The sequence below is a fragment of the Ovis canadensis genome, chromosome 2, assembly GCF_042477335.2.
Source record: "Ovis canadensis isolate MfBH-ARS-UI-01 breed Bighorn chromosome 2, ARS-UI_OviCan_v2, whole genome shotgun sequence".
Taxonomy (NCBI): Eukaryota; Metazoa; Chordata; class Mammalia; order Artiodactyla; family Bovidae; genus Ovis; species Ovis canadensis.
The window spans coordinates 31,810,649-31,831,972 of NC_091246.1; the positions used below are offsets into that span (position 1 = coordinate 31,810,649).

Below are 21,324 nucleotides of genomic sequence, written 5' to 3' on the forward strand. Positions count from 1 at the left end.
AAAGAAATGTCCTGAAATTCAGTCACATAGCACAGAACCAAGGGCTTTTTGAAAAGTGGTATACTTATAGGTAAATGATCACAAAATCAGATCGGGAAAACACTGCAAAAATAAATAAGCTGGATGAATTCCATGAGTTTTTATTTTATTTATTTTTAAACATTATTTTTATATGGATCATTTTTGAAGTCTTCATTGAATTTGTTACAATACTGTTTCTGTTTCATTTTTTTTTTTTTTGACCACGAGCCATGAGGGGATCTTAGCTCCCTGGCCAGGAATTAAACCCACACCCCTTGCATTGGACAGTGATGTCTTAACCACTGGACTGTCAGGGAAGTACACCATCAGTTTAGTTCAGTTCAGTTCAGTCACTCAGTTGTGTCTGACTCTTTGTGATCCCATAAACCAACCACAGCATGTCAGGCCTCCCTATCCATCATCAACTCCTGGAGTCCACCCAAACCCATGTCCATTTTGTCGGTGATGCCATCCAACCATCTCATCCTCCGTCATCCCCTTCTCCTCCTGCCCCCAATCTTTCCCAGCATCAGGGTCTTTTCAAACGAGTCAGCTCTTTGCATCAGGTGGCCATGACTTATTTATTTATTTATTATGGCTGTGCTGGATCTTGGTTGCATCACACAGGGTCTTCAATGCTGCCTATGAGCTTTTTCTACTCGTGGGGAGTGGTAGCTACTCTCTAGTTTGTGGTATGCAGGCCTCTCATTGCAGTGGCTTCTTGTTTCAGAGTGCAGGCTCTAGGGCACGTGAGCTTCAGTAGCTGTGGCACAGGGGCTTAGTTGCCCCTTGGCATGTGGGATCTTAGTTCCCAGACAAGGGATAGAATCCGTGTCCCCCACGTTGGCAGGTGGATTCTAAACCACTGGACCACCAAGGAAATGTCCCCCTCAATGACTTTTTAAAGCACTGCAGCATGGAGGTACAAGGTCAGAAAACTGATAATGTTAGAAAAAGACTTGAGTAACACTTATTGGATAGAGTAAAACAAACATCTAGAAAATCTTAATTCTGATCTTACTTCAGAAACTCTCAGGCTGTCTTACGGCCGCTTTTTCAACCTGCTCTGACTACGCTCTCTCTCCCAAAATTACCTACTCAGTGCCAACAATCTTCACCTTCACTGCGCTCAGCAAACCAATAGTCCATTCTTGAAATTTTTATTATTTGGAATAGCTCTATTTCTGAAATATGTAATTTCCATAATTTTATCTCAAAACACGACCTCCTATCTCCCTACTCTTTATCTAGCTTACTTGCCAATTCTTTTACTTATTGCATTGAGACCTCAGTCCCTCAGTTAAGTTCAGTTCAGTCACTCAGTTGTGTCCAACTCTCTGCGACACCATGGACTGCAGCACACCAGGCCTCCCTGTCCGTCACCAACTCTCGAAGCCTGCTCAAACTCATGTCCATCAAGTCAGTGATGCCATCCAACCTCTGTCATCCCCTTTTCTTCCTGCTTTCAGTCTTTCCCAGCATCAGGGTCTTTTCCTATGAGTCAGTTCTTTGCATCAGGAGGCCAGAGTATTGGAGCTTCAGCTTCAGCATCAGTCCTTCCAATGAATGTTCAGGACTGATTTCCTTTAGGATGGGCTGGTTTGATCTCCTTGCAGTCCAAGGGACTCTCCAGAGTCTTCTCCAACACCACAGTTCAAAAGCATCAATTCTTCAGTGGGCACCTTTTTTTTATGGTCCAACTCTCACATCCATACATGACTACTGGAAAAAAACAGAGCTTTGACTAGACAGACCTTTGTCGGCAAAGTCAGTCCCTCAGCCTTCTGATTATTTCCAATCCATCTGCTCCTCTGACTGTAAGGTAGTGGTTCCAATTGGAAGTGATTTTGCCCCTCAGAGGGCAATTGACAATGTTTGGAGACACTTTTAGTTGTCACAACTGGAGGAGGCTGTTACTGGCATCTAGTAAGTAGATGTCAGGGATGCTGACCATCCCACAATGCACAAGACAGCCCCTACAACAGAAAATTATGTTTCTAAAGTTGAGAATCTCTGCTCTATGGTCCTCTTTAGATAACTGGTCCATTCCTCAATCACTCTTAGAACATTTTAACCTCAATTCTCTTGCCTTTTCATCCTTCTGACACACTTGTTTTATAAAAACATAATCTTCAACCAATTAAATCCTCAAAATTTTCTACTTCTAAACTTGGTGCACTGAGCTCAACAAAAGCAAAACAAACAAACATGTTACATAATCATAAAAGTAGCTGACACTATGTATTGAGATTAAACCTCAGCAAAATGCTCAGCATTAGCAGGCAGGCAGTCCTTCTTATCTCTCCCTAGTTACCTCTTCAGTCACTTTTTTCCTTCTATGACTATTTTAAACTCTGTCCCATTAATCTCTCATTCTCCTCCAAATCAAACACTCAATATCAGCAACTTCAGTTGTATCACTAAGAAAAACAAAAAACAAAGGAGGAAAGGAAAGATACACCCATCTGAATGCAGAGTTCCAAAGAATAGCAAGGAGAGATACTTAAGCCTTCCTCAGTGATTAGTGCAAAGAAATAGAGAAAAACAATAGAATGGGGAAGACAAGAGATCTTTGCAAGAAAATTAGAGATACCAAGGGAACATTTCATGCAAAGATGGGCACAATAAAGGACAGAAACAGTATGGACCTAACAGAAGCAGAAGATATTAAGAAGAGGTGGCAAGAACACACAGAAAAACTATACAAAAAATATCTTAATGACCCAGATAATCAAAATGGTGTGATCACTCACCTAGAGCCAGACATCCTACAGTGTGAAGTCAAGTGGGCCTTAGGAAGCATTCCTACAAACAAAGTTAGTGGAGGTGATAGAATTCCAGCTGAGCTATTACAAATCCTAAAAGATGCTGCTGTTAAAGTGCTGCACTAGATATGTCAGCGAATTTGGAAAACTCAGCAGTGGCCACAGGACTACAAAAAGTCAGTTTTCATTCCAATCCCAAAGAAGGAAGTGCCAAAGAATGGTCAAACTACCACACAACTGCACTCATTTCACATAGTAGCAAGGTAATGCTCAAAAGCTAGGCTTCAACAGTACCTGAACCAAGAACTTCCAGATGTACAAACTGGATTTAGAAAGGGCAGAGGAACCAGAGATCAAACTGCCAACATCCACTGAATCATAGAAAAAGCAAGGGAATTTCAGAAAAAACATCTACTTCTCCTTCGTTGACTACGCTAAAGCCTCTATATGGATCACCAACCTATAGAATATTCTTAAAGAGATAGGAATACCAGATCACCTTACCTGCTTCCTAAAGAACCTGTATGCTGGTCAAGAAGCACCAGTTGGAACTGGACATAGAACAATGGACTGGTTCCAAATTGGGAAAGGAGTATGTCAAGGCTGTATACTGTCACCCTGCTTATTTAACTTCTGTGCAGAGTACATCATGCGAAATGTCGGGCTAGATGAAGCTCAAGCTGGAATTCAGATTGCCACGAGAAATATTAATAACCTCAGATATGCAGATGATACCACCCTTACAGCAGAAAAGTGAAGAGGAACTAAAGAGACTCTCACTGAAAGTGAAAGAGGAGAATGAAAACGCTGGCTTAAAACTCAACATTCAAAAAACTAAGATCATGGCATCTGGTCCCATCACTTCATGGCAAATAGATGGGGAAAAAATGGAAATAGTGACAGACTTTATTTTCTTGGGCTCCAAAATCACTGCAGATGGTGACTACGGCCACAAAATCAAAAGATGCTTGCTCCTTGGAAGAAAAGCTACGACAAACCTAGACAGAGTACTAAAAAATGGAGGAGTCACTTTGTCAACAAAGTTCCATATAGTCAAAGCTATTGTTTTTCCAGTAGGCATGTATGGATGTGACAACGGGACACTAAAGAAGGCTGAGTGCTGAAGAACAGAGGCTTTCGAACTGTGGTGCTAGAGAAGACTCTGGAGAAACCCTCAAGACTCTTGAGACTCTCGAACAAACCACTCAATCCTAAAGGAGATCAACGCTGAATATTCATTGGAAGGACTGATGCTGAAGCTCCAATACTTTGGCCACCTGATGTGAAGAGCCGACTCACTGGAAAAGACCCTGCTGCTGGGAAAGACTGAGGGCAGGAAGAGAAGGGGGTGACAGAGGATGGGATAGTTGGATGGCATCACCAACTCAACAGACACTAGTCTAAGGGAGCTCTGGGAGACAGTGAAGGAGGGGGAAACCTGGCATGCTGCAGTCCACTGGGTCACAAACAGTTGGACATGACTGAGCAACTGAACAACAACAGACAAGAACTTCCACATATTTCTTCCCCATCCTATGAGGGAATTATTTACATCTGTCCCCATCCTTCTCCTCATTCTCTTAGGAAAATTGAAGAAGTATCCATCCTGTTCCAGCAAACACTGGATGCCATATCATGCTGGCCTCCTCCTTGACTCTACTACAACAATTACCTAACTCCCTAAATCATCTACTTCAACTCCAGCCCTTTCACTTGAGAAATAAGTGATTGTTTCTATCCTTTCTTAGGGGGGAAAAAGTACAAATAAACAAACACTTTTTCTTCCATATCTCTCTCTTCTCACAGCCGAATTCCTTAAAAGAACTGGCTTCAGTCCTGTCCCTATTATTCTATCTCCCTTTCAGCCCACTGCTCCCTGCTCACATTCCTACTATGCCACCAAACTCCACAGTGGAGACAAATGACTTCCCGTATCAATTTCAGCGGGTTCTTTCAGCCCTTAATTTTGGAGCATTAACACAAGTTATCACACCCTCCTTAAAATGTTCTCCCGTTTTGGTCTTTGCAATACCATTCTCTCCTCTGTGGTCTTTCCTTTTCCCACCTCCTAGATGTTGGTGTGTCCTGTAGTTCTAGCTTCCATCTTTCTTATTTGTGCAATGCACGCTCTAGTAACTTCAAATCATATATCCAGCCCTGATTTCTTCTCAGTTTCCTTAGTGAATGACATCACCATCTACTCGGTTACCCACACTAGAATCCTAGAGATCACCCTAGATTTCTTATTCTCACCTACACACTTGCAAAGTTCTATCAATTTAATCTAAGTATCTCTTGGTTCCATCATGTTAGTTCATTCTCTGCAGCTGGTCCAATTCAGGTCATTATCTCTCACCCAGACATTAAAAGAAAAATCATAATTAAGGGTATACGAGTAAAATGCTGGGGAGTGCCTTGGCTCAGCTGGTAAGGAATCCACCTGCAATGCGGGAGACCTGGGTTCGATCTCTGGATTGGGAAAATCCCCTGGAGAAGGGAATGGCTATCTACTCCAGTAATCTGGCCTGCAGAATTCCATGGACTGTATAGTCAATGAGGTTGCAAACAGTCGCACATGACTGAGCAACTTTCACTTTCTTTCACTTTTCTTTCTTTTACAAGTAAGAATATTACACAAATACAATGCGGTATGACTCAAAAGAACACAGAACACTGATACATTAGGAAAAAAAAAGTTTAAAAAATGGAATCTAACACTGTATGCATGTGTGTGCGCTAAGTAGCTTCAGTCATGTCTGATTCTTTGCATCCCTATGGACTGTAGCCACCAGGTTCTTCTGTCCATGCAAAATCTCTAGGCAAGAATACTAGAGTGGGTTGCCATGCCCTCCTCCAGGGGATCTTCCCAACCCAAGGATTGAAACTGCATCTCCTGCATTGCAGATAGGTTCTTTATCACCGAGCCACTGGGAAAGCTCTATTACTGTATAAATATAGGCAAATCATTCAATCATCTCAGGCTTCAGATTCCCAATTGCTGAATAAAGAGGTAAAAAAGATGTATCTAAGGACCTCTGTGCCCTGAGAATTCATTCTACAATTCTGTTTCTACCAGACAGTACTCAGATAGTTCCTACCTCCAAATATGCACCATACTTGCTACATACGCAAGATATTACTGGTGCCAAAAGAAACAGGCTGATTGTCCTCTTTGATGCCAAAATATGTCGAGCATATCCTGATTAAATTAAAGGTTAAAAAAAACCCAAAACCTTCAATTCCAAGGGTCAAAGAAATAAAATGTAAGCAAAAGCCAAGAAAAAAAGTATAATGGAACTGACTACATACAGAAAAACGCTATCTCAAAATAATTTCTTCAGGAATCAAGCAACATAGAGTAATGAGTTAGCAATAAAATGAATGCACTATAAACCACTGTGACAGTCAATAACAACATTATGAATAAAAAGCTCTCTTTACCCAGAGTACAGCAGCGTGGGAATTGTACAATATCTAAAGTCAAACACCAACACAACATATATGCAATATGAGATCATAAAAAGTTTTAGGATCTGCTTTTCAAAGACAAGGCTCTTAGAAAAAGATACTACGAACTAAGCTGTGAAAATCCAGTCTAAATTTCATTAAAATGCTATCACCCCATTCAAATGAGAAGCACCTGTTATCCTTTTGACAGTTGACAGTTTGGGTTCAGTTGCTCTTCCGTTTCCTACTAAGCTCAAAAGTAATGTTCCATTTTAAAGATTATATAAAAGATGAGGATAGAGAAAGAGTGTGGGATGCAAAACAATTTACACTGCAAAGTTGATAATGACTTAATGGCTGGTCAGCTCAAAATTTAGGACAGATCAACTTTAGAGCAAACTTCACCACCTAACAGCCTCGCAGTTTTAACAATTCATTTAATTTCTCTGTGCTTCAGTTTCTTCTTTGGCAAAACAGAACAATGATAGTACCTACTTCATAGGTAAAGTGCTTGACACAATGCCTGGCATACTATAAACACTTTAGAAATACTAAGCAAGTTATCATTATTATTTTCCTTACTATTTTTGACTAAATATTGGGTGAGAAGAAAAACAACACTACAATGTATACTCTTATAGAAGGCTCTTGAGAGTCCCTTGGACTGCAAGATCAAACCAGTCAATCCTAAAGGAAATCAACCCTGAATATTCATTGGAAAGACTGATGCTGAAGCTGAAACTCTGATACTCTGGCCACCTGATGCAAAGAACCAACTCACTGGAAAAGACCATGAAGCTGAAACTCTGATACTCTGGCCACCTGATGCAAAGAACCAACTCACTGGAAAAGACCCTGATGCTGGGAAAGACTGAAGGCAGGAGGAGAAAGGGAAGACAGAGGGTGAGATGGTTGGATGGCATCACCAACTCATGAGTTTGAGCAAACTGTGGGAGAAAGAGAAGGACAGGGAAGCCTGGAGTGCTGCAGTTCACGGGGTCACAGAAAGTAGGACACGACTTGGTGACTGAACCGACTGAACAACAACATAATGTACACTCAAGCTCCAGTTTAACACCATCACCAAGTATTTTGTTCAAAGTTCAATAACCATGTTATTTCAGTTGATATCTCCAATCTTGATCTATGAGGAACTCACAATCAAATCAAATCATAAAGTGTTAAGTTCATACCACAGGAAATGAGAGGTATAAAGAGGCATAATTCACACACACACACACACACACACACACACACACACAAAACAGACACATAATCAACTGAACACAATAGAGAACCTAAAAATAAACCCATGCATGTATGGTTAATTAGTTTATGACAAAGGCTTCTGTGGCCATACCAGCCTGAATACTCCAGATCGCATCTGATCTCAGAAGCTAAGTAGGGTCAGGCCTGGTCAGGACTTGGATGGAAGACAGAGGAGCCAAGAATATACAATGAGGCAAAGAAAATTTCTTCAACAACTGGTGTTGGGAAAATTGGACAACCACATACAAAAGAATGAAACTGGACCACTATTTTACATCACATACAAAATCAACTCAAGACAGATTAGAGATCTGAATGTAAGATCTGAAGTCATAAAACTCCTAAAGAATATATAGGTGATAAGCTCCTTGACAGGGGCTCCCTAGAGGCTCAGAAGGTAAAGAATCTGCATGCAGTGTGGGAGACACAGGTTCAATTCCTGGGTCGGGAATATCCCCTGAAGAAGGGCATGGCAACCCATTCCAGTATTCTTGCTTAGAGAATCCCATGGACAGAGGAGCCTGGTGGGCTACAGTCTATGGGGTCACAAAGAGTCAGACACAACTGAGCAACTAACATGAATAAATGAATGAACGAACAAAGCTCCTTGACATCAGTCTTTGTCATGAGTTTTTGCATCTGACATCAAAAGCAAAAGCAACAGAAGCAAAAGCAAACAATCTGGAGCACATGAAACTAAGTTTCTGCAAAGTGAGGAAACCATCAACAAAATGAAAAGGCAACCTTCTGAATGGGAGAAGATAATTGCAAATCACATATCTGATAAAGGGCTGATATCCAAAATAAATAAAGGATTTATACAACTCAGTAACAACAAAATCCAAGTGAAAAATGGATGAGCATCTGAATAGCCATTTGTCTAAAGAAGATGTACAAAGAGCCAACTGGTACTTGATATCACTAATTATCAGGTGCTTGAAAATAGGAAAAGGAGTACGTCAAGGCTGTATACTGCCACCCTGTTTATTTAATTTATGTGCAGAGTACATCATGAGAAATGCTGGGCTGGAAGAAGCACAAGCTAGAATCAAGATTGCCGGGAGAAATATCAATAACCTCAGATATGCAGATGACACCATCCTTATGGCAGAAAGTGAAGAGGAACTAAAGAGCCTCTTGATGAAAGTGAAAGAGGAGAGTGAAAAAGTTAGCTTGAAGCTCAACATTCAGAAAACAAAGATCATGGCATCTGGTCCCATCACTTCATGGGAAATAGATGGGATAACAGTGGAAACAGTGTCAGACTTTATTTTGGGGGCTCCAAAATCACTGCAGATGGTGACTGTAGCCATGAAATTAAAAGACGCTTACTCCTTAGAAGGAAAGTTACGACCAACCTAGATAGCATATTCAAAAGCAGAGACATTACTTTGTCAACAAAGGTCCGTCTAGTCAAGGCTATGGTTTTTCCAGTGGTCATGTATGGATGTGAGAGTTGGACTGTGATGAAAGCTGAGCACCGAAGAATTGATGCTTTTGAACTGTGGTGTTGGAGAAGACTCTTGAGAGTCCCTTGGACTGCAAGGAGATCCAACCAGTCCATTCTAAAGGAAATCAGCCCTGATTTCTTTGGAAGGACTGATGCTAAAGCTGAAATTCCAGGACTTTGGCTACCTGATGCGAAGAGTTGACTCACTGGAAAAGACTCTGATGCTGGGAGGGATTGGGGGCAGGAGGAAAAGGGGACGACAGAGGATGAGATGGCTGGATGGCATCAAAGACTCGATGGACGTGAGTTTGAGTGAACTCCGGGAGTTGGTGATGGATAGGGAGGCCTGTCGTGCTGTGATTCATGGGGTCGCAAAGAGTTGGACACGACTGAGCGACTGAACTGAACTGATATCACTAATTATCAGGGAAATGCCAATCAAAACCACATTGAGATATCATCTCATACCTATCAGAGTGCCTATTTTCAAAAAGGATGAAAATAGCAAGTATGGACAAGGATGTACAGAAAAGGGAACCCCTGTGCACTATTAGTGAGAACTGGCCCAGCCACTATGGGAAACAGAATAGAGATTACTCAAAAAATTAAATTTAATAAAACTACAATAAGATCCAGCTATTCCACTTCTGGGTATTTATCCAAACAAACAAAAACACTAACTCAAAAAGATACATGCTAAGTTGCTTCAGCCATGTCCAACTCTTTGTGACTCTATGGACTGTAGCTCGTCAGGCTCCTTTGTCCATGGGATTTTCCAGGCAGGAATATTGGAGTGAGTTGCCAAGCCCTCCTGCAGAGGATCTTCCCAACCCAGGGACTGAACCCAAGTCTCTTATGTCTCCTGTATTGGGAGGTGGGTTCTTTACCACTAATGCCACCTGGGAATATGTACCCTCATGTTCACTGCAGCATTATTTACAATAACCAAGATAAGGAAACACCCTAAGTTTCCATCAGTGGGTAAACAGATAAAGAAACTGTGGTATATACACACAATGGAATATAATTCAGTCATAAGAAAGAACAAAATCCTGCCCTTTGTGACAGTGTGGATGACCCATGAGGGCATTATGCTAGGTGAAATAAGTCAGACAGAAAAAAATACTGTCTGATCTCTTACATGTGGAATCAATCAGTAACCAAGGTGGGAGATGAGAGAAACTGGTGAACTTTTTTTTTTTCCAGTTTAAATAAGTTAAAAATAAAATAAAAGATTGAAAAATTTAAAAATTTTTAAAGAAGCAAAATTCAATATGCATCAAAAGTACAGCATGTGGTAGGTAATACAACGGAATATTATTCCACTATAAATGGAATGAAATTCTGATATATGCTATAACTTGGATAAACCTTACAAACATGCCAAATGAACCAATCCAGACACAAAAGGAAAAATGGTGTATGGTTCCACCTGTGCAAGGAACCTAGAATAGGCAAATTCATAGAGACAGAAAGTAGAATAACAGGAGCTGGGCAGGGTGGTGTAGGAAGTGAGGGGGATGAGGAGCTGTTGTTTAACGGGTACAGAATTTTTGTTTGGGAAGATAAAAATTTCTGAAAATAGATAGTGACGATAATTAAACAACACTCTGTATGTGCTTAATGCCAATGAACTGTATACTAAAAAATTTCATGTTATGTACATGTAACCATCTCTAAGAAAACTTTAAAAAATATAGCCTATATTTTCAACAAGAAGTTTTAAGATGATTAGCAGCCTTAATAATATTAAAATAAAGGATGGATAATTTATGTTCAAGTTCTTAACTATGGACATCAAAGGAGGCAATATCAACTCTTAGCTGGTCTTGGTTGAAGGCACACATCTGATAATGGGTACATACCTTGCAAATTTTTTAAGGAACATTATTTCACCTTGTTGATACAATCAGTTTTTTTATAGCCCCTTGAAAGGTGCAAGAAGGAAAGAGATACCTTATACTGAGGAGATACCTTATATGAGACCAATACATAATGGTGGTTTTATAAGGATGCACTCATTCAAAAAGAAGCATGATAACATGAATGCAATAGTATACCTGTGCAGAGCACCATAAATGGAAGTGTAAATCAACTGATCAAGAGTAGAAACTATTTAAATTAAACCATAATTTAAAACACTAAAAGCGAAAGTGAAGTCGCTCAGTTGTGTCTGACTCTTTGTGACCCCATGGACTACAGACTACGAGGTTCCTCCGGCCATGAAATATTTCCCAAATATTTTAATTTCAAACAGAAATTAAAGCTCCGTTATTTTAAAGGATACATGCACCCCAATCTTCATTGCAGCACTGTTTACAACAGCCAAGAGATGAAAGCAGACTAAATGCCCATTGACAGAACAGATAAAGAAGAGGTGGTACCTATGTACAATGGAATATTACTCAGCCATTAGAAAGAATGAAATAATGCTATCTGCAGCAACATTGGTGGACCTAGGGAGTGTCAGACTGAGTGAAGGAAGTCAGAGAAGGAGAAATATGGTATGGCATCCCTTATATATCGAATTTAAATAGAAATGATACAAATGAACTTACAAAACAGAAAAAAACTCACAGACTTAGAAAACGAACTTATGGTTGTTATGGGGAAGAGATAGGGAGTTTGGGTAAGTCATATTCACACTACTATATTCAAAATGGATAATCAACAAGGACATATATAGCACATGGAATGTTATGTACCAGCCTGGACTGGATGGGAAGGAGGTTTGGGGGAGAATGGATACATGTATATGTATGGTTGAGTCCCTTCACTGTTCACCTGAAACTACAACAACATTGTTAACTGGCTGTGCTGCTGCTGCTGCTGCTGCTAAGTTGCTGCAGTCATGTCCGACTCTGTGCGACCCCATAGATGGCAGCTCACCAGGCTCCCCTCTCCCTGGGATTCTCCAGGCCAGAACACTGGAGTGGGTTGCCATTTCCTTCTCCAATGCATGAAAGGGAAAAGAGAAAGTGAAGTCGCTCAGTCATGTCCGACTCTTCCTGGCCGCATGGACTGCAGCCCACCAGATTCCTCTGTCTATGGGATTTTCCAGGCAAGAGAACTGGAGTGGGTCGCCAATGCCTTCTCCGTAACTGGCTATACCCCAATCTAAAAGAAAAAGTTTAAAGTTTGGAAATATAAAAAATAAATACTATTCAAAGAATAGTATTTCTCATTGGAAAAGACCCTGATGCTGGGAAAGATGGAGGACAAAAGGAGAAGGTGGAGATAGGATGAAATGGTTGGATGGCATCATTGACTCAATGGACATGAGTTTGAGCAAATTCAGGCAGATAGTGAAGGACTACGTGCTGTGATCCACAGGGACATAAAGAGTTGGACACGACTGAGCAATTGAACAACAACAAAAGAATAACAAGTTTCATAGAGAAATGCAAATCAAAACTATAATAAGGTATCACCTCAAGCCAGTCAAAATGACCATCTTTAAAATATCTACAAATAATAAACGCTGGAAAGGGTATAGAGAAAAAGGAACCCTCCTCCATTGTTGTGGGAATATAAATTGGTACAGCCACTGTGGAGAACAGTATGGAGGTTCCTTAAAAACTTAAAAATAGAATTACCATATGATCCTGCAATCCCACTCCTGGGCAAAAACTCTAATTTAAAAAGATACACACAGAACCCTGATGTTCACAGCAGCATCACTTACAATATCCAAGATACGAAAGCAACCTAATGGTTCATCAACAGATGAATGGATAAAGATCTGGTATGTGTGTACATGCATATATATACATATATTCACACAATGGAATATTCCTCAGTCATACAAAAGAATGAAATCATGCCATTTGCAGCAATATGGATGGTCCTAGGGATTATCATACTAAATGAAATAGGTCAGACAGAGAAAAACAAATGCCATATAAAATCATCTGTGGAAACTAAAAATACAATACAGGTAAACTTATTCACAAAACAGAAATAGACTCACAGACACAGAAAACAAATTTATGGTTACCAAAGAGGAAAATGAGGGGATGGATAAGTTAGGAGTTTGAGATTAACAAACACACAGTACTACCTATAAAACAAATACACAAGGACAGGGAACTATATTCAATGTTTTGTAATAATCTATAATGGAAAATAATCTGAAACAGAATATATATATATATATATGTAATAACTGAATCCCTTCGCTGTACACTTGAAACTAACACAACACTATAAATCGTGGGAATGTAAACTAGTACAGCCACTATGGAAAACAGTGTGGAGATTCCTTAAAAAATTGCAAATAGAGCTGCCTTATGACCCAGCAATCCCACTGCTGGGCATACACACAGAGGAAACCAGAATTGAAAGAGACACATGTACCCCAATGTTCACTGCAGCACTGTTTATAATAGCCAGGACATGGAAACAACCTGGATGTCCATCAGCAGATGAATGGATAAGAAAGCTGTGGTACATACACACAATGGAGTATTACTCAGCCATTAAAAAGAATACATTTGAATCAATTCTAATGAGATGGATGAAACTGAAGCCAATTATACAGAGTGAAGTAAGCCAGAAGGGAAAACACCAATACAGCATACTGACACATATTTACGGAATTTAGAAAGATGGTAATGATGACCCTGTATGTGAGACAACAAAAGAGACACAGATGTATAGATGGACTTTTGGACTCTGAGGGAGAGGGAGAGGGTGGGATGATTTGGGAGAATAGCATTGAAACATGTATACTATCATGTAAGAAATCAAGTGCCAGTCTACGTTCGATACAGGATACAGGATGCTTGGGGCTGGTGCATGGGGATGATCCAGAGAGATGATATGGGGTGGAGGTGGGAGGCGGATTCAGGATTGGGAGCTTGTATACACCCGTGGTGGGTTCATGTCAATGTATGGCAAAACCAATACAGTATTGTAAAGTAAAATAAAGTAAAAATTTAAAAAAAAAAGGCAGGCAATTAAAGAAAAAAAAGTTTTTCAGAGAACTATAATATTCAAAGAATCAAAGGCCAAAATCAGACTAATAATAATACTAGCAAACATTTTTATGGCTCTTACAGTATGCCTGGTGTCCTATAACCTCTTTATATGTAATGCTACTGCTGCTACTGCTAAGTCACTTCAGTCGTGTCCAACTCTGTGTGACCCCATGGACGGCAGCCCACCAGGCTCCCCCGTCCCTGGGACTCTCCAGGCAAGAACACTGGAGTGGGTTGCCATTTCCTTCTCCAATGCATGAAAGTGAAAAGTGAAAGTGAAGTCGCTCAGTCGTATCCAACTCTTAGCGACCCCATGGACTGCAGCCCACTAGGCTCCTCCATCCATGGGATTTTCCAGGCAAGAGTACTGGAGTGGGGTGCCATTGCCTTCTCCGCTTTATATGTACTACTAACTCATATTACCCTAACAACAATCTCAGACAAGGATTCTTACTATTTCTATTTTACAAATGAAGAGGTCAACTATCTTGTCTGGGCTCACTGTCCACTAGTAAGAGACACGGCGAGGACTGGAATCCTGGGAGTATGGTTTCTGGGGCCTTATCTTTAACTACTATGATTTACAATTTCTTGCTGATCCTAAGGAATGGACTACAAAAAGTACAGGAAAACTCACAATGCAAAGCAGTTTGAGGGGTCAAATATAACAAAAATCACCAAATCACAACATAACAATAAATGAAATTCATAATGACTGCTCTGAGACATAAGGCAAAGTTAAAATATGTTCAGCATACTTACTGTTTAAGAAGGCAAAGAATTATTTAGTGCATTTAAAAATTTTCCATCCAAAACAGTCAATACGATTTTCATTTCTAAGGGGTAAAAATTTCAACTGTCCAAAATTACTTATTCTGCAAGAGTTCCAAACAGAAAGGTCCTCAGCAATCTTATTTGCCAATTACCTCATTCTTAAAGAAAAGTGTGTGTGTGTGTGTATGTGTGTGTGTGTAAGGGGATCATAAATAAACTTTCCAGGGGTTTTGATTCTAGGTATATGAGAACTTAATACTAAAGATAGTAGAAAATGTCAAATCATTTGGATAGATGAGTGAATAAACTCACAGAATTATGCATTATTATTGTAAAAAGCCTAGAATTTTATCATAGTACAATTATAATTTTTTAAAGTACAGGCTTTCAAGTCATACATAGACCTGAACTTCAAGCTTGTCTCCACCAGTATAGTTACTGTTAATTTTTGGCAAGTTATTTTCATATAACTGGACCAAAGCTTCCATTTCTATAAGTTGAGGATACTAATTCCTAACTCACAAGGTTCTTGTGTGAGGCTCAGGAAAAAACACATGCATAGCAGATGATCAATAATGAGCTACTACTATTATTCTCTAACCTTTTTCTACCTGTTCCCCAAATATATGAAACTAATCTTACCAATTATCAAGTCATCATAGGCATCTCAGAAAGACAGTAAGTACCATATGCCCTATTCAAAAAATTTAGACATACTAAAAGTACAAGAAAATACAAAAACAAACCATCGATGAGACAAAAAAAAAAAAAAAAGTCGGACTCCTGTTTCTCCTCCCACGTGAACTCTGGTTGGTTTTGTAATAACTTGTATTCCCGTATCAAAAATACGAAATTCTATTATTTTGGGGCAGTCTAAACATTTCCAGTTAGGTACTGTTGCTTATTTATTTTGACAGCTACCTTTGTGAGGCTAATTGTCATCTTTGCTTGAAAACAAACAAACAAAAAAAAAACAGGGACAGGAGCATTTTAATGAAATGCTGTTTCATCTATCTCGACAGTTGATTGGATGCCATGTAGATCATTTATTGCTGCACTAAATTTTCACAGTACTGCGCCACCCCCTTACCCAACAAATATTATACATGCTTTAATGAATAAAACTCCTTACTGACAGTTAACGAATGCTCTAAAGGAATACAAAAACTCAAAACTTGGTGCTCTCTGTAAGGATCCGAGGGGAGATGGCTGGGTGTCGCTGCAAGAGGAAATGAACAGAATCGGAAGCCGTTCTGTCTCCGTAAATAAGATTGGAGATAAGCCCTATATAGACGGCAGGAGCGGAGAGAAGCGGGTGAGGTGGGCCTGGAGACAACTGAGGAAGGCGGTGGCAGCTGCAGCCTGAGGAAACGTCTGTGCCACCGGAGAGAGGGTCGTCGGAGCCCATCGCCACGCCGAGAGCGGAGGCGGAGAGAAGTGGCAAGCTCAGGCCAGTCCCCAAAACGGGTTCAGCCTCCGGATTCTGGGAGGACAGACGGAATGGGCACCCCACTGATTAAGAAAGATGAGGGCAGAGGCGGGCTCTCAGCCGCCTTCAAAACGGGACGCTGCCGGCCCCGCCGCCATCCCGGTGCCGTTGGAGATGAAGGCAGGGACCCAACAGGGAGCGAACAGGTTACCTGTCTCAGCCGCCTGCCCGCGGGTCTCCACTTCCTCACACTGGGTGCTACCACGGGCTACCCGAGCACGCGCCGAGTGATGTCATCTTCGCGCGCCCAAGCAGAGGTCCATCTAGCCCCGTCCCCATTGATTAGAGGGGTGGCGCAGTGGAGTCTGCGCAGGCGCGATGCTGCCTCGGGCATTGAAAGGCGAGAAAAAGGCTTCGTTTGGGTTGTGTGCGGTTGCTCTCACCCAGCTACTCTTGCAAAATCTTATAGGCACTTCAAATAAAAAAAAATGTTATTGAAATACAGGCATGGACTTTTTATTCCTTATTTTGCTCTTCCTCTTCTGTATATAACCCTTGTTTGTATACTCACTCACCGCAGTTAATTAAAGTTCACCTATGTTCCAGGCAAGCACTGTTACAGAATCCGGGATACGGCAGTGACAAAACAGACAGAATGCCTAGCCTCATGGAGATTACTTTCTAATTAAGAAAGTGAACATTGAATAACTCCGCAAAGATATTTTAGGCATACCTCATTTTATTGCACTTCACTTTAGGTCACTGGGCAACTCTACCATAGTCAGATAATGGTTAGCATTTTTTAGCATTAATTACTTTGATTAAGATATATATTTTTGACATAATACTATTGCACATTTAATAGGCTATAGGTGGCTCAGAGGTTAAAGTGTGTGGCTGCAATGTGGGAGACTTGGGTTCGATCCCTGGGTCGGGAAGATCCCCTGGAGAAGGAAATGGAAACCCACTCCAGTGTTCTTGCCTGGAGAATCCCAGGGACGGAGGAGCCTGGTGGGCTGCCGTCTATGGGGTCGCAGAGAGTCGGGCACGACTGAAGCGACGCAGCAGCAGCAGCATAGTGTAACTTTTATTTTGACAGATCTTCACGGAGCTGGCTTTTTCCCTTCTCGGTTTAAGGAGCCTCTTTATCCGGCCCTTCTTTACATCCCTCCTATAGTTTTTGGGTTAGCAGCAGCAACATAGTGTAAATGTAACTTTATTTTGACTGAAAAACCAAAGAATTTATGTGAATTACCCAAAAACTATAGGAGGAATGTAAAGAAGGGCTGGATAAAGAGGCTCCTTAAACCGAGAAGGGAAAAAGCCAGCTCAGTGAAAATCTGGAGTAAGAACAAACAAGAAAAGGATGGAAAATTATGGGTAGAGGACAGAATGTAGTGCTGTCCTTAAGTGAGAAAATAGGACAGGGGAAGAATATGCTGTGCTGTGCTTAGTTGCTCAGTCGTGTCCGACCCTTTGCAACGCCCATGGGCCGAGGAACCTGGCAGGCTACAGTCCATGGGGATTCTACAGGCAACGGTATTGGAATGGATTGCCATGCCCTTCTCCAAGGGATCATCCTAACCCAGGGATTGAACCCAGATATCCATTGCACTCATCTCACACGCTAGTAAAGTAATGCTCAAAATTCTCCAAGCCAGGCTTCAGCAATATGTGAACCGTGAACTTCAAGATGTTCAAGCTGGTTTTAGAAAAGGCAGAGGAACCAGAGATCAAATTTCCAACATCTGCTGGATCATGGAAAAAGCAAGAGAGTTCCAGAAAAACATCTATTTCTGCTTTATTGACTATGCCAAAGACTTTGACTGTGTGGATCACAATAAACTGTGGAAAATTCTGAAAGAGATGGGAATACAAGACCACCTGACTGGCCTCTTGAGAAACCTATATGCAGGTCTCGAAGCAACAGTTAGAACTGGACATGGAACAACAGACTGGTTCCAAATAGGAAAAGGAGTACATCAAGGCTGTATATTGTCACCCTGCTTATTTAACTTCTATGCAGCGTACACCATGAGAAACGCTGGTCTGGAAGAAGCACAAGCTGGAATCAAGATTGCTGGGAGAAATCTCAATAACCTCAGATATGCAGATGATACCACCCTTATGGCAGAAAGTGAAGAGGAACTAAAGAGCCTCTTGATGAAAGTGAAAGAGGAGAGTGAAAAAGTTGGCTTAAAGCTCAACATTCAGAAAACGAAGATCATGGCATCTGGTCCCATCACTTCATGGTAAATAGATGGGAGAAACAGTGGAAACAGTGTCAGACTTTATTTTTCTGGGCTCCAAAATCACTGCAGATGATGATTACAGCCATGAAATTAAAAGATGTTTACTCCTTGTAAGGAAAGTTATGACCAACCTAGATAGCATATTCAAAAGCAGAGACATTACTTTGCCGACTAAGGTCCGTCTAGTCAAGGCTATGGTTTTTCCTGTGGTCATGTATGGATGTGAGAGTTGGACTGTGAAGAAAGCTGAGCACCGAAGAAATTGATGCTTTTGAACTGTGGTGTTGGAGAAGACTTTTGAGAGTCCCTTGGACTGCAAGGAGATCCAACCAGTCCATTCTAAAGGAGATCAGCCCTGGTTGTCCTTTGGAAGGAATGATGCTAAAGCTGAAACTCCAGGACTTTGGCCACCTAATGCGAAGAGTTGACTCACTGGAAAAGACTCTGATGCTGGGAGGGATTGGGGGCAGGAGGAGAAGGGGACGACAGAGGATGAGATGGCTGGATGGCATCTCAGACTCAATGGATGTGAGTCTGAGTGAACTCTGGGAGTTGGTGATGGACAGGGAGGCCTGGCGTGCTACAATGCATGGGGTCGCAAAGAGTTGGACACGACTGAGCGAAGGAACTGAACTGAACTGAACTGATCCCGCATTGCCGGCAATTCGTCACCATCTGAGCCGCCTGGGAAGCCCAGGGAAAGAATAGAAGATGAGATTATCAAGGCAAGGAGAGTGCTGATCTTGTGGAGCCTTGTTTTTCAGGAGATGTGGACTTTATTTTAAATACAGTGGGAAGTCAGTGAAGAGTTTTAAACATGCAAGTGACAGGGTCTGGTTTTATAAGATTATCCTGCCTGTGTGTAACAATAAATGGTTTGGAGGCAAGAAAGGATGCAGAGAGAACAGCTGATTTTTAAATAATCGGATGAGAAATGATGGAAAGAAATGGACTAATTTATGGAATAATTTGGAGGTAGACTTGATAACTTGAAGATTGATTATATAAGGCTATGTGGAAAAGAAAGGTAAAAAATGACTCATATTTTTGACTTGTTCAGATAGTTGAAAAATACAGCTAAGAATTTCTAATGTTGTTGTACTAAGTTGTGTCTGACTCTTTGTGACCCCGTGGACTGCAGCACACCAGGTTTCCCTGTCCTTTTCTATCTCCCAGAGTTTGCTCAAATTCATGTCCATTGAGTCAGTGATGATTTCTAAACATCTCATCCTATGCTGCCCCCTTATTCTTTTGCCTTCAATCTTTCTCAGCATCAGGGTCTTTTCCAGTGTGTTGGCTGTTCCCAAGAGGTGGCCAAAGTATTTGAACTTCAGCCTCAGCAACAGTCCTTCCATTGAATACTCAGGGTTGATTTTCTTTAGTATTTATATTTAGATAAAAAAGACCCCATCAAATAGTAAATGTGAAATATTCAGCCCAGCAAATTGAAGGGAAAGTCTACCTCAGCCCCACTTTGGCTTACCTTACTTTCATATTACTTCTTAAAGCTAAAACTCAAAAGTCTATCAAAAATTTTCTCATAAATTTCTCACAAAAGTATTTTGATTGGGTCCAAGAGTGTTCAGGAACTTTTATTTATAATGCTGCCATGATTCATTTAAAAAATAGTTTTCCAGAAAATATTTTTGATGAACATCAATGCTTCACAGAATTAAGGTGACAGAGTTAACATCTTGTATTCATCCAATGGCTACTAATAATCTTTAGTCTTTGAGTTCTAAAACTCATATTTATGAGTATTCATTCATGCCAGAAGCAGTTGTATTTTTGAAAGGTCTGCATAATTGGAGTGCATATAACCTAGTTTCAGGTATGTTTGTCATTATGGACTTCCCTGGTAGCTCAGATGGTAAAGCGTCTGTGTATCAATGCGGGAGACCTGGGTTCAGTCCCGGGGTTGGGAAGAGTCCCTGGAGAAGGAAATGGCAACCCACTCCAGTACTCTTGCCTAGAAAATCCCTGAACGGAGGAGCCTGGTGCAGACTACTGTCCATGGGGTCGCAAAGAGTCGGACACGACTGAGTGATTTTACCATGACTATTTTTCCCTCTTATGCTATCAGCTCATATTCCCACTGAGATTGAGTGAATTGGATTTAATTTTAAAAGAATTTCTGGCTTGCCTTACATGAACTAAATACAATAGAGGAAGGGAAGACAGAGACTGCTGACTGTTCCTTAATATCCAGTCTCTATTCCTCACAGAAATAGAATTTCTTACATTTTAGATAAGAGAATATTCTATCTTAGCTGGCACATGACCATTCTGAATAAAGACAGTATTGTCCAGCCTCCCTTACAGCTAGACTGGCCTTGTGAATAAAGGCTAGTTAACTGACAGTAAGAGTAAGTATACAGTACTCCCTTATGAAACAGAGAGAATAGAAGTTTGTCTTCCTATCCTCCTTTCTGTTGACTGGAATACAGAGGTGTTTGCAACTCCTAGAGCAGCCATCTTGGGCCATAAATTTAACCTTCAGAGCCTTGTGGGGAAGCAAGAAGACAGAAAGAGTCTGTATCCCTGAGGGCTTTGTGGCCACAACTATTGTACCAGCTCTGAACTACCTATCACTGCACTTGTAGCAAGAGAAATAACCCACTATCTCTCTCTTTTAAGTTTTATTAAGTATAATTGATTTACAATGTTGTGTTAATTTCTGCTGTACAAAGTGATTAAAATATATATTGACATATATATGGCTTCCCCAGTGGCTCAGTGGTAAATAATCTGCCTGCAATGTAGAACACACAGGAGACACTGGTTCAATCCCCGGGTCTGAAAGATCCCCTGGAAGAGGCCATGGCAACCCACTCGAGTATTCTTGCCTGGAGAATCCAGGACAAAAACAGCCTGATGGGCTACAGTCCATAGGGTCACAAAGAGTCAGACACGACCAAAGCGACTGAGCATGCACGCA

General features: G+C 40.9%; 1 protein-coding gene across 12 annotated transcripts in view; it reads right to left on the minus strand.

Annotated features, from left to right (window-relative positions):
- The window catches only part of AOPEP (aminopeptidase O (putative)), a 413,124-nt gene extending 396,630 nt beyond the window's left edge, over positions 1-16,494 (minus strand). For all 12 annotated transcript variants that reach the window (XM_069575754.1, XM_069575752.1, XM_069575749.1 and 9 more), the window contains exon 1: positions 16,346-16,494. The gene's annotated coding sequence lies outside the window, so the exon portion shown is untranslated. The remainder of the gene's footprint in view (positions 1-16,345) is intronic.
- Positions 16,495-21,324: the final 4,830 nt, after the last annotated feature.